The sequence below is a fragment of the Rissa tridactyla genome, chromosome Z (genome assembly GCF_028500815.1).
Source record: "Rissa tridactyla isolate bRisTri1 chromosome Z, bRisTri1.patW.cur.20221130, whole genome shotgun sequence".
Classification (NCBI taxonomy): Eukaryota; Metazoa; Chordata; class Aves; order Charadriiformes; family Laridae; genus Rissa; species Rissa tridactyla.
Window position 1 is genome coordinate 77412977 of NC_071497.1, and position 14533 is coordinate 77427509.

The 14533-nt window shown below is 47.3% G+C and overlaps 1 protein-coding gene across 5 annotated transcripts in view; it reads left to right on the forward strand.

Moving 5' to 3' along the window:
• Window positions 1-14533, forward strand: part of FAM219A (family with sequence similarity 219 member A) — a 99746-nt gene that overhangs the window by 69130 nt on the left and 16083 nt on the right. The window lies entirely within an intron of this gene.

Consider the following 14533-nt stretch of genomic DNA (forward strand, 5'->3'; position numbering starts at 1 on the left):
GAGGCTATTTCCTCTCGTCCTATCACTTGTTACTTGGGAGAAGAGACCGACCCCCGCCTCTCTTAAGCAGAGAATCTCCAACAACCTCCTTAAGCAGAGAATATTTGAGGTTCTAAAAATGAAGATTCATGAGTACATTTCTTCTGGTCCTTTACCTCATCGAGTTATTTACTCTGGCTTCTTAATTACTCATGATGTAGTTAGTGCTCAAGAGGACCCTTAGCAGTGGAAGGCTGAGTACTCTGAGCTGTGTTCTGTGGAGAAACGGGGTTGTGTCAGGTGGAAGGAAAGGGTAAGTACTGGCATGTCACGATTTGTAAATGGATACCACTGTAAAACCTCTTTTTTGGGGCAGTTCTTCAAAGCCTCTGGGGTTTGCTACATACAGATGCCAGTCCAGCAGTGTTGGAGTCACCCAAGTGGCTTCAAGTGGTGGCCGTGGTCCTCAGAGGTTTCCAGAGGGAGAGTGTCCCATGGGCACCGGCTTTCGCTTTGCTCCTTTACTTGGAGGCTTTTGGCTTCACTTAGAGACTGTCAGATGTACCTGCTAAACACAAACTCTCTCAGGGTGACGCTTTGCCAGGTCCCCAGAACCTTGCACTGCCATTGGTAGATGTTGGTTGACCTTCGTGAGGTCTGTTGCACATGATCAGATTATGGAGCCAGTGGTGAATCCTAAGTATGATTTTTCACAAGGTCAGAAAGTAAGTAGTGTAAGTAAGCAGGCAGTAAGCAGAGTGCATTTAACACTGCAATTAAGTAAGAAAACCATTCTGTCACTGTCCCAGACACCAAGGCCTTTCCAGTGAGCAAAGTGTGGTAGATTTAACCTCCAAATTTACGTCTGTGTTACTGGAATTTGGTGTTGCAAAGTGCCCTTACTAGCACAGAAGCAACAGAGGCACTTTGTTGGTGTTCTCGTTTATTCCAGTTCACTGCTTGTAAGCATCAAATCGATGCAATTTACAGAAGAATATACTTTCCGTCTCTGGTTTCCAATACCGTCCTCTCCAGAGGGATACAGAAGAGTGATGGCTCTCCGTGCCTTTGCCTCCAGACGCTGCTGGAGAGGTGGTGCCATCAGAGCTGCTCTGACAACTTTGTCACGGCGTGGTCAGGAGAGGAGATGCAGCTTGCTTTTCCTTGTATTTTACTGGTCCCTGGAGACCTTGTATGAAGAAAACTTGTTTCTGTCATTGGGATGAGCCAACGTGACTTAAGGCGCCCGGGGAACAGATGCAGGGGATAGAAAAATGCCAGCTTGAGTTGTTTTTCTGTTTCTCCTCATTTTTTTATCCCTGTGAGCTCCAAGTCAGGACATGTCCCCTCAATCAGATGGCTTTGCTGGGTGATCAGGAAATGATGATTCTTCCTCTTGTTTCCCCAGTGCATGCACTGCCCAAGGAGAGTCTCTGTTGAAGACAGCTCAGCAGATCCCAGTGCCCCCAAATTTTGGCTTAAGTGCCATCCCTGGAAAGGACAAGGCTGTCAGTGCCTGGGCTTCCTCCACGTCTTTACTGGTGCTGACCTGGAGAGAAGTTAGAGGGTTTTTATTCCGCGAAACTTGGCATTGCCCTTCCGTTCACCTCGCAAGGGCAGCTGTTGGCAGCCACAAAGGACCGCTGAAAGCAGAGGGTGTTTTCTGCCACCCTTTCACTCTGCTCCCAGCTTTTCCCCATCCTTCTTGAGCACTGAGTATGCCAGCAGCAGTGGGGTGGAGAGACTGTCAGAAAATCTGAGTGTTAAAGCTATTTCTGTTTGGGTCTTGGCAAAAGCCAGGCTCTTTCCAGCATATTGTGCATAAGAAGGAGATTCCAGGTTGGAGAGAGTTATTGAACATGTGTGTGTGTGTGTGTGTACATAGACTCCATCTCCTTCATCCTCCCTGCGCTTGCTTGAACTTCTTGCCTCAGGGGAACGGATACCTCACTCCCACTCCCCGTCTCCTGCGGATGCCCCAGCCCATGCGTTCAGAGGGAGTTTCTGATGTTGCTTCACACTGAAGTTGTCTCCAGGGCAGAAAATCCTGTCACCCTTATTTTCCGTCCCTGGGGTAGTTTGAGATGCAGTGTGATTTAAGGTTGCTGAGGCTTGTATGGAGAGAAATAATGAGGCAAAAAATAGGGCGGTTGATACTACTAGCCCTGCATGCAGTTGGTTGGCAATGGAAATCTGTGTTCTTGATTCAAAACAGATTATGAACAGGAAAATGAGGTTCTTTACAAAAATGCATAGCATAAAGAAAAATGAAGCAAGCTTGTATGTCTGCAAAGGCTCTCTGAAATCCCACCATGCCTTAAGATAACAGCCCACAGCTCTTCATGTCTTTTGCTCTAAATTGGAGTCTGTAGGGTTTATTCCTTGCACACCCTGCTGCCTGCTCCGTTAGCAGATGTGCAGTACCCAGCCAGCACCTCCCCACTGCCATCTCCTCTGCCTGTCCACACGGCAGCACCACCTGGCTGAAGGGCAGGCAGGTCATTTCTTATAAAGTCCTTTAAAAGGGATTGGAATTAGCACAGACTCTGGCAAAGTTTTTATCAGGGAAAAAAAGCTGACCTTCCTCACTCCACTTTTCCCATCATTAAATTTCACCCACTTTCTCTGTGTTTAAGTGTCTGTGTATACAAGTTAAAGCCTGTTGTAAATCATATTTATTGAAAGATAATTCAAACTGAAGTTCAAACCAAGAGGAGCTGTTTATCACTGAAACACCTACTATTCTGGCTGCCTGTACTCCTTATGCACAGTCTGTTTTGTGTCTTAATTTCCTCAGGCAAGGAACTACATGTCTTCCATACACACTCACTGGTCCCTTAGCGCTACTGCAATAAAGCCTTGCTTGCTGAGACCCTCAGGCTGTTTCTCTCTTTTCTCCTACTCTTAACAACTCTTCTGTTCCTCTCATCTCACCTCCAGCTACAGTCGGGCAGCCAAACAGGTAACTACACAACAATAAGCCTTATGTTTGTATGCAAGGTAGTGATTTTAGCTCACAAATATGTATGTGCCAAGTGAAGCTGAACATGTGTGCACTGTGGCCCAACGCTAAACCTGATCGAAACATGCAAGGGGCTCAGAAACTATGATAATTCTTGTATTGCTTTCACTTGCCTCCTCCCTTTTTTTGTAGAAATGCTGTAGAAAATCCTTAGCTAATGGTCTTTTGATAAGCAAATCCAAGCTGGGATTTTTCCTCCCTTCAGTGCATACAGCTGGCCATCGAGGAGGGAGGTAAAAATTTAGTTCTGCCAGAATTTCTGCCTCACTGGGCCGTTTAGGAGAGTGGGTCAGATAGCGGGGACTTGGCAGCTGCAGCCTTGCCAGCAATCTCATTTAGTGCTACGGTGTTGAGAGCAGGCAGCTGAGAGGCAGTCGGGAACCTCCCCTGCCTGCTGTTTGGGGGAGGTGGGCTTATTTGCCAATCAGTGGGGTCTCATCAGGCCTTTAGCTGCGGCAAGACAGAAAGCAGTGAGTCTTTGCAGGATCGATAACGTGTGGAATGAGACGGGGGGGTCTGACGTTCAGGGTCTAGGTTATACCTGCCCCCGCTTCGCCTAGACTCCCTTTTACAGTCCCACCAAAAGTAGTGTTAACCTTGCTCGGGCCAGCAGTGCTTTAGCACCCGTCCTCTCTCCCTTGGGGCTGCCTGTGGTCCGGCGGTGAGTGGCGCTGGGCTGGCAGTGCCATACCCGCAGCCCTGAACGGGCACACCAGCACCCGACAGCTTCTCTTGGCAAACTGTTTCTGAGCATCGCTGCCCCACGCGCTGTCCTGACAGAGGGTAACAAAGATGTAAAATACACATCAGCATTAAAATACCAAACCATGTTTCATTGATGTGTTGTATGTTAAGAACTGTCATCATTGTTACCTGCACGTTACTGGTGTCGTCAGCGTGAGTCAGGCTTTCCCTGAGTCCCTTTGGGCTCTCCCGGCTGCGGGAGCTGCTGCTCCTTTGGCAGAGGCTTCAGCTCAGCAGCGAACACGTCTGATCTCCAGCTGCGGGGCTCTGCAGTTTGGGATGGCATCCCTCATCCCCCAGCCCTGCTTCCCCTCCTGTGGCACTCAAGGCAGCTGCAGCCAGCAGCCTTGTCTTTCATCTTGTCTTTCAAGGCCCTTTCTCAGGGGTTTCAGCAGGGACATAAGTTTTCTCTGGCCAGACCTGTTTCCTTCTGCCATTCGAGGCATAGCTGTGTTTTGCCACCAATCCCTTTAAAAGGTAGAAGGAAAAGGCAGCTGCCAAACCCCCAGCCCTGCACCTGGAAGGAGGATGACATAAAGGAACATAAAATAGCTGGCAACAGCATCCTGCCGTCCCCTCCACCATCCTCTTCTGGGTAACACTGACAGATAGCAGCCCTACCTGAGAAAGGAGACAGCGGATCCCTTGAGGATGGGAAAAGGTTTCCCTCAGCCCCCTGAGGGAAAAGGTTTAGTCATTTATGATAGTTTGGGACTAACCCCTGAGCCCAGTTCTGGTTTCTCTAACAAAGCGGGATCCAAGCTGGAGGAGGAAGGTGGCAGCATCCTGCCCCCTCTGCCAAGGCACCCTGCAAGGAAGATTGCAGCACCCAGTAAGCCCTGTCCTTCAGAGCGTGCGGCAAAGGACAAAGCCAGAGCTGAAGCCATGAGCTTTCTCTAAACTCTTTGCAAAGAGAAAGAGGAAAGGAGTTCCCGCTCCTCCCTTGGGTGGGCCACCCACCCGAATCCAGATGAGAGCTGCATGGATATCAAAGTGACAGGCTAGGCTCTTTGCAGTGGCACTGGTGAGGTCTGCGGCTGCCCTAGATAAGCCCTGCCTGCCTCTCTTCGCACTGTCTGGCGAGACTTCAGAAGAGAGGAGCCCGGAGTCTTTGAGCTGTACCAGGTGTAACAACCGGGCTGCGATGCCGAGCTGTCCCCAAGGGCCACCATGCCCCCGGTGATCTGGCAGCAGCCCCAGGTGCCACCCAAATAGCTCTTGGAGGTACTTCTGCAGCAGGAGAGAGAGGTGTCGGGGCATGCCGCACACAAGGGCTCACACAGAGATCTGCCACCCTGCTCCAAGAGGAAATGTATTAAATTAGGGGCCGCTATCCCTCTGAAATAGAATTCATGCCAGCCTAATTAATGAAAGCTTAATCAGCAGATTGGTTAATCATAAACTTATTAAATAACTAATTGTGCTCTGAAGCTGTTTGTCAAATTCCCAGACAAAGGCAGTCTCGCTAAGGGAGAGATGAGGTCAGTAATCCTGTTATGGGAGCAGGTTTGCGGCTCTCTGGCTGAGCCGCCGCTGATCCAAGTACCCGGGACTGGGGCTGATAAATTGAATAGCAGGAAGAGGCACCCTGGGCTGTACATATCCTGTTCTCCCATGGAGATTCATGGTAAACAGGCAATTCATCTGGTGAAACAGTGCCTGAAAGTTCTCTTCTGGGGAGCAGAGTGTTTGTAGGGTGACATGCTGAGGTAGTAACACTCTTTCTTTCCCTTTTCCAGGGGAGAAAGCAGTAGATACCAAACTGCAGAGCAGGGATTTCTCAAAGCATGGTGCAGGGAGGAATATTCATCCATTCATCGTGTTAACCATCCTGGTTGCCTTGCTCCATCTGCTTTCTTTTTATTAGGAAGAAAATATGGAATTTTGTTTGAAATGCATGGGGTTGTAGAAACCCAATGCAGCAGATGACAAAAGAGAATGGATCAAATATATGACATTTTGCTGCTAAATCAAAGCCAGAAACATGGCTGTGCCTGTCAACTTCAGTCCAGTCCTGGGAACAAGGAAAGTCCCAGGGTCCTTTCCCAGCAGGATACTGCAGTCAGTGAGCTTGGAGTCCCTTCTAAGCTCATGGGCTGCCTGTGGCACTAGCACTTCTGCCCCTATTTGTTTTGGCTACCAGATGGGAACGCAACAAGTCATTCCAAGCAGTGGTATCTGCCAGCCAGTAAAAGCTTTCCAAATGACAACATATTAAAAATAAATTAAATCTGTAGTTTATATAGGCTGTAAAACACATGCTCTCTGCCATAGACGAATCATTTAGTGTGTATTTTACACTCTTGCAAGCATGGACATTTGACTTAAGTGTATGCAGTTCAAGCCTACTTATGTCAGGCTCTATTTGAGTGTTTTTTATACAAATATGCACTGTGTGATGACATCCTGCGTAACCAAAGGCCGTGAGTATTCAGCTAAGCAAGTTTGTACTATTATGCTCCTAAATACACATCACCCTTACTACATGCGTCAGTGACCTTAGATGCTTCTTCGCAGAACATCAGGACTGATAACGAATGTGGTGTGGGCACTAATATCAGCTCTGTTTATCTGGTAGACTGTGCCTTTAGCATAAGTGGTCCTTTAAATGAAGAGAGCTATTTAAGTGAAGAGAGTTAAATTGCACTTCGTAGACTCCTTTTTTGTCTTTTGTTGTGGGTTTTTTTTTCTGCTACACCATACAGCAGGGTCAAGCAAATTGCTTTGACTTAAATCCGTTCAATTGAGTAGAAATGATGAGAGGGCATTTGCAGATGTTCTTTATAGGTAAAATAACTTAATTCTCTCAGTCCCTTTAAAATATGTTAAGGGAGAGAGTAGCTCAGGTTTATGGATTATATTTAGTTTATAAACTGAAACTTTTTAGCTAGGCTTGTCAGGATGCAAACGCTCCCCAGATATCTAACTTTGTTATTGTGTCTGGCAGGAAAAATATTCTTTGAAAAGTACATGAAAATACAAAATAAATGAAGGTAAATGTAAAAAATGGAAAAAAAAAACAACAAAAAAAATCAGATAAAACTGAATGCTGTTCAGATATTCCAGTTTTGACAGCGATAAATGAAATCTTTGTATGCAGTGTTTTGCAGCCATCAGGAATAAAAGTCTCAATCCTTAAAAATTAAGTGAAAAAGCACAGGCTGAATCACAACAAAGTGCCCTTGTGAGCTGGGAGCTGCGACAATAGACGCCTTTGAAATGAGCACAGAAAGGCGTTCAAAGATGAAGAGAGATGAATTGCTGCCTGCTGCTACATAGTCACAACCTGTCTAAATAAAATGGCTGCAGAGACGGCTCAGGCCAAGGACTGGGAGCCGCGAGTCCCCGTTCTCTGCTCGCCTGCTGCCACAGATGCTCTGCGTTGCTTTAAGGTGAACCAGTTAAACAGTTCCTCCTGGCAGTAAAATACAACTCACTGTTCTACAAAGATCATTCGCGATTATGTCGTGCCATGAAGAGGGAAAATGCTCTGTATTCAAAATACCATTTTTTTTTTTCCCTGAAGTGTACAGCAATAAGGTTTTCTTTGCTAAGCGGCTAACTGCACTGGATGCCCTGCTCTCGTACGCGTCAAAGCCCAGTAGTAGATGTAAACAGAAAAATCGTTCCTTCCTATAGTCACGTGAGGGTCAGACAAATGAGCTTTGGGGCTGGAATAGCGTGGCTAGGGGATGGGGACACGCCACTTTTCGAGATGCTTGTGGTGTAAGTAGATGATAGCTTTGGTCTGGACTGCAGCGGTCCTGTCCTCCTCTGTGCTAAGGAATAGTGCGGCTCTTCAGTTTGGTGTGTGTTTTCTGAAGGGAAACGCAAAAAAGTAGCATCGTTCAGGCCATGAGAAACCTCTGCAAGTTGCGCAGGCAGCGCTCCAGGTGAGCACCGCCCCAGAATGAGCCCTGCGTTGCGCTGCGTGCAGCGCACTCTCTGCTTGTTGTGGTAGCTGCTGTACGAGAAGCTGAGAGCTGCATCCTTGAATATGAGATGCAAACATCAGCTTTGTACTCCCTAGGTCATTTACGAGTTCCTTGTCTTCTGAGGCCTTATTGGGAGCTGAAGGGAGCTTAAAACCACTCCAAGCCCATTGGTGTTTGTGCCAGCTCTCAGTCATGCCAAAGGGACAGAGCAGCAGCCAGATCAATAAAACACAAGGAAATGCAGCTACTTGGATGTTTAAAACCTGGTCCAAGAGGGACCTTGGGAGACAGATTTATATGCCTGCTCTTGGGGTTCTCGCAGTTAGACATAGTTGCCTGTCTTGCCCACGTTGGTAGTTGGCTGACTTATCTTTCTGACCCTTGCTTATCTGAACAGTCTTTTCTGAAGCTGGATGAAACAATCCTGATTCAGATGGCCTGTCCTGAATAATCGACACTGACGCCCAGTGCACATCAGCTTGAAACCATATTCCCCGTATTCAGAGCAGGGGTCTGGCCGCAGACAGATCCTTTTTGTTTCTGCTACCCCTGTTTAGTAAAAATTGTGTTTCTTTTGCCTTTCTTTGCGATGCAGGGAGGCACAGCCGTCAGCTGCACTAATGCCACCCGTGTGGTCGCACTTACACTCTCCAAATCTCCCCAGGGAGCACAGCCCTCTCTGGGATCAGCGTGGCACACAGCTTTCTTATACCTCCCTTTCTATACAGCCTGCAAGCAAAGCCCCTATTGATTTACGTACCCTGAAATCTCTCCAAGAAGTGACACAGTCCTCGCTGACAAATACTCTCTGTCGGAGGTGAGAGGTAGTGAAGGTTTCAGTGTTAACTAGATGCATGCTAACATCCCCGAGCTAAATGATGCAAGTGAGCTGAAATCAGGAGACTTGGGCTTGGAAGTGTAAGTTGTAGTCAGGACTTCGTTCTTTCTCCCTCCGTTCGCTCATGACTCTGTTCATCATTCAGTGGGATCTGAGTAGACAGATTAATTTTATTTACTGGGTAATTTAAATTCTCAGCTTCCAGAGGTAGAATTCATGAGGGAACCGCTGCAGTCCTCAGCCTCTGAAAGGGTTCGGCTGACTGTGGGGGGCAGAGAGGCAAATGCATCCCAAAATCTCATCTCATAGACCTTGAAGATGAAAAAATACGACTCTGTCACAGCGAATTTAATTTCTCTTTGTCTTCCCACTGCAGCAAATGGACCCACACTGCAGTGTCCCCATGGCAGGGAGCTCCGTCTCCCCCTGCTCGGGGGTCTCAAGCAATTGAGTTAGCGAGGTTCAGCCAGCGGCTCTCAGCACAGAGACGGGAGCAGCCAGCATCTGTGTGCTTCCAGCCACACTACAAAGGAAGCAAATCCGCCTCATCTGCCGCTGAATGGCATTTGTGCCGATCAGGCTGCCTCAGATGAGGGGGATGCACATAGTCTCAAGCACGGTGGCAGTGATAAGCGATGGCATCCCGAACACCGCTCTCCACCCACTGCTGTCTGACCATAGCCAGAGTCACCCACTGGCTTGAGAACCATGGGTTTGGGGAGGTCTGACCCTCCAAATAGCTCTTCAGCATAGTACAGGGTGATGTTCACCAAACTCCTGGGCTGTCTGCTTTGCCTGGTGTCGCAGAAGGAGCAGTTCTGCAGGAGACTGAAGCGTATGGCTACTTTTGCCATTTCTGGCTTGGGGCAGAGTGTAGGCAAAACCATTGCCCCCCTACATAGCAACATGTACCGAAGAAGCTGTTCAGCATTTCATTTTCTAAAAACAGGAAAATGTTATTAAAACTGATTATTATTTAGCTTAAACACTGAAAACAGAGGAGTAATTGTAAGGATTTATTCAAGTCTGATTTTTAACGTAAACACATTCATGTTAAGTCCATTCTGCTTCGCATGCTCCATTACTATTTTCTCTCGTCATAAAGCAGCTAGACACATTCAGCCAGCTGAACAGGTAGCCATTTTAAATTGCACTAAGTAATGCAGCAGTGCTTGAAATCGTTTGTTAGGGCTGTAGCTCTTCCCAGTCGTAAGGGGAAAATTCAGCCCCTCTCAACCTAGACACGACTTTCTCTAACGGAGGCTCCCTGTGGGAGTGTGCTTCATTTGTCAGCATGCAGTTATTTGCCCGTCCTCTGGCACATCCTAAAGCAGGCAGGTGAAAGCATACCAGGGCAGGGACGGTTTGCTGAGTGCTTAGCATGCTGAGGAACCATCTTATGGAGGACCTTTGCGTGCAGCTATAATACGAGACCATTACCGGGACGCAAGGCTGGTCCAATTATGGTCCTGATTGTGTCTGCAGCATGCATTTCCTTTCCTCCTTTATACTTAGGTGTTATTCCTGCCTTACTGAGAGCTTTGTGGGCTTCTTTGGCTGTTGTCACCTTGAAGCAGCACTTGGAGCAGGTGCTGAATGGCTCAGATGGGGCCAGCGAGCAGAACAGGCTAGCGTGAGGCTAGCACAAACATAGCAGCTTGCTTGTTGAGCAGATTTCTTTCTTTTAAATTATTTTAATGTCATAAGCAGGCAAGGTGTCTTAGAGATGAAGTGACAAGGTGGTCAAGAAAGGAGGGGCGAGATGTGATGTGGTGGTTGGCAGGTCCAGACGAGAGGCTGTCCTGCATGCTGTTCAGAGCAGTATAGTGGTGTCAAAAGGATCCTGTACCCCCCTCCTCACATACACACACAGACACGGGTGCACACGCGTGCCGCTCCATGTGTTCCTCTTCTGACACAATGTCCAGGATTAGCTTAAGAGAAACTGGTGCAGGCAAATTCCCCAGTGCGTCAGGCTGACAGCACAGCTGTCTCTGTTCTCCGAGCTCTCCTCTGAAACAGAAGCTAATGCTGCTTGGCTCCACTCAAGCATGGAGCCAGGTAGATTACCCAACACAGCAACCCTGATAATGATCAGACAGGATCTTTAGACTCCTAATTGAGCATCCTTCTTAATGTCAGAGGTACATGCAAGCTGCTCCATGCCCTCCCAGCCTTCTCTGTTCTATCCTGCTTCTTCAAGGAAGTGTCTGTCTGGAAAATAAGTGAAAAGCCAGCAGGAAACCTGGATCTGGGTAAAGTTGTCTCTCCCCCAGCTGTACCAGCCCTGCTGGTATTGCTAATGATTTCCTCTTGGCTCTGCAAGCCATTACACCGGTACTCAGAGTGTGCTCAGTCACCCATAACCGCTTCATGGGAAGGGGAGTGACAAACCGCAAGTGTGACTATTTCACTAGGTACAACAGTAAAAATTAGAACGGCCGCATGAAGTAAAAGCTAAACAACTTATTTAAAATACTTGCACATGCCATATAAAGAGCATGGTTGGAGCTCTGCTATTATACTGCTTTTTTTACTGCCAGCAGTTAGTGAGTTCTCTGAAGTAGCTGTAGAGCAGCCTTGTTTCATTCTGGCTTCCCTGTCTCCATGTCTCTGTCCTTCACCTTGTGTCTCTGCTGTATTGGCTTTTTATTGATCATCCAACAGCAAACTCACCAGGCACGAAATAACCAGTGGCTGGAAATCACAGTCTTCCATTTTTTCGTTTGTTTTTGTATGTCTCATTTTCTCTGTGTTTGGCAGACCCGTTAACCCTTTCGTATTCTTCCAGTGCCCAAGAGTTGCCCAGAAGTCGGCAGTTTGGTAGGGTCAGCATCAATTTTCCATCAAGCTATGTTGCCTTCATTGAAGTTCATTGCAGGTAGTGGAACACTGCAGGCAGCACAGACAGTCCTGGACATGGAGAGGCTCTTCATAGCCAGCACCAGAAACTGCCAGGTGCTGAGGACAAGCTATGCCTGTCCCCTCTGGTGGGTCCATGCCCCCACTGTCTCAAGCTAAGCAGTGGCCTTGAGGCTGGGGGAGACATGTAGGAACACAGATCTTGTCTAAGTCTAATGGGGAATACTTGACTATCATATCGGAGAGTCTGGGATGACTCAGAAGGAAAGAGTATCTTGGTTTTTTATTCCCTGAGAATTGCACAGGTGCATAATTCCCAGGTTTCACACAAAAGTTAACACAGTTGGGTCAGTGGAGGGTTGTGATCTTAGGATTCATGCTCATGTGGGTGTAGCATCAGCCAATACAAGTCAGACTTCAAAGAAAAATGCCATTTACTTATCAAGGGTAGATTGTGTCCTTCTGTCACCTTCTCTTTACAGTGCTGGTTTATGTGTTTAATAGCCACTTCTGTCAGAACAACTTTAATTTGTGAAATTGCAGGGTTTTTTTGAAAAGTAGGACCCTGAAAGTAACGTTGTCAAAAGGGCCTGAATCAGTCACATTTGTAGAAGAAGCTTAGGTACTTAGAGTGTACGGCCCTGTCCCTTTTCTCAGGGACAAAACCAAAAGAACTGGAAGCCTGGGAAGGAGCTCACTACGTAGAAATGGGGTTCACAAGTTCCATCTGCTACACCAGGAGGAAGCACTGAGCAGAAAATGGACAAGGAAAGTCTCCTTTCCCCATTTTGATGGACCTGATGGTTGGTGGGCTAAGCTGGAATTTATAGCCCAGAATTTTTCAGGAGATTGGCACCCAAACAGCTTCTTGGGTGATGGTGGAAGTAGCAGCAGTTCATATTTGTAAAGCTCAGAGAGCGGGTTTCCTTACCTCAAAGCTTAACATGATTCATACACATCTCCGTCACCTTCCAGGAGCTTGTCCTAACACACTGGGACTGGGTTGATTTCCTATTCCCACTGCTAGCCATTGCTTTTTGGCCACCAGGGACTTTGGGTTCATAGCATCTGAGAGGGAGATGAGCTATTGATTCGTGCTTAAGAAATTTGGCTGGGGACACAAGCATGGATGTTCCTACTGTGCTTTACATTGCTTTGGGAAGGTTCGCTCCAAGTCAAATAAGTGAAAAAAGGGGTTAAAAAGGAGATCTCATATTGTTCCGACCCACGCCACATTGCAGTAGCATTCAGTAACAGCATAGAAATAGTTGTGGAGAGACCTACTGGAGGAAAAAGACACTTAGCTGAAGTCCAGATTCATCAGCCGTATGAGTAATCTGAGTTGGAGAAGAACATTAGCGCTTGTACCGAGCAATCGATAGCAAGTAGAGAGCACTGGTCCGCTTAAAAGGCTCAGGCATGCCTTAACTGCCTGGACAGAAAATGAAACCTGTACCCTTGTTTCTGAATCAGGTGCCTTTTGTGAATTATACAGCCTCTTAAAGCGTTGGCAGCTTGTCTCAGCGCTGTGTATTTGTGGTCAGAGCTGGAGATTCTGGTGTAGATGGGTGGAAGTTGGTTTGTATTTAGGGCTGTAAACATTCGCCTCCATAAAACCCTGCTTTATCTCCCTGTGTCTGAATAGCAAAGTTCACGCGGCCTGCAGAATACCAGGCTTTTATTCTGGAGACAGAGATAACCAATGCATTTGCAAGTTCCAGTCCTGAGAAATTACTCTGATTTAAGGTTTTGACTTCAATCCTGTATCAGTCTCTTTTATTGCTCATGCCAGAGAGAGTTATTAATCCGATCCTTTTCCTGCCAAATTCAATGAGCATTTATTCACCGCTGCTGTCAGCAGGAGCAGGCCTGGGCATGGTTTGTATGAGTATGTGCTCTACTCTGCAGGCTCCTCAGCCATCATCATGTTCTCTAGGCATCTCTGCTGCTTCTTTGTCCCTCAAAAAAGGCAGCCTTGGACATATGTTCCCCTGGCTCTTACCTGTGTGGAAGGGGCAGAGTTGGCCCACCTTGCACTTGTACACCCCGGTAGGCACACCGCCTTTCCATGGCAAGTGGGAAAAGGTGCTTTTCTCTCCAAGGAGAGTAAAATCTGCAAGAGAAAAAGTATATCAGCACATTTCACACGCAGCAGGGGAAGAAGAAGCAAAACGAATTCACTATTCAGGTTCCCCAGCCAGCAGTCTGGTAAACCCCTATCATTCAGGCATGCCACAGAAAGAGTTCCCAACATTTTCTCACACTCTGGAGAACATTTTTAACGGCCCTTTCCTGCCTTACTGGCTCCACGCTCAGCTTTTCCCTACCAGCCTTGTCTGGTGTTGCAGGATAAGATTGGGGCAGTTAGCTCAACTTTTGAGGCTAATTGCCAACTCAAGCCACCTATCCCTGCTGGAGGCAGGGCTGTATTAATACAGCACGGACACTGGATACCTGCAGAAGGCTTAGCTTTTGGACCTGAATTCTAGTTGTGATCCTGTGGTGAGAAGTTATTAAGAGAAATAATCTCTCCTAAAGGAGAAGCTAATTTAAATCCCCTCTTGCACTGAATACATAAAGAAAGCTTGACATACTGTCCGTGTTTTAAGGTTCATTTCAGCAGCGAGTAGAACATGCTCTGAAAATGTAAGCCAACAATATGCTGTTTAAAAATACAGCTGCAAAATGTTTCTTTTTTTTTTTAAATAAAGCAAGCAAGCTCCCCAAAATCAATGTGAGATAAAAGAGAAAGACACACGGGGGACATCACAGGTTGCCAGGAGGAGAAGCAGGGAAGGCAGCAACACTTTACTGCTGTAGGGTGTGTTAGTCTGGTGAGGTGCCGTCTGGGGAAACAGTAATAACTCAGGCGTGGTGTCAAGCTAGCTTGAACTAACACCAAATGATGGTGCTGCTTTGATGGAGACACTTTCCTAGCCCCATTGGGGCCCTCATCAGCAGCCTCTGTAGGAGGAGAAAAGGTAGAAGGATAAATCCCCTTGCCCGGCACAAAGCACAGCCTTGGGGTCCATGCAGCAGCCAGGTGCAGATAGAGACAAGGTCTCTGCCCTTCCTCTGCCCCAGTTGGGTCTCATCCACTGACCGTCTTAGTGTGGTGTTGTCAGCAAGCTGCTGTGAGTCAAAGTACATTAC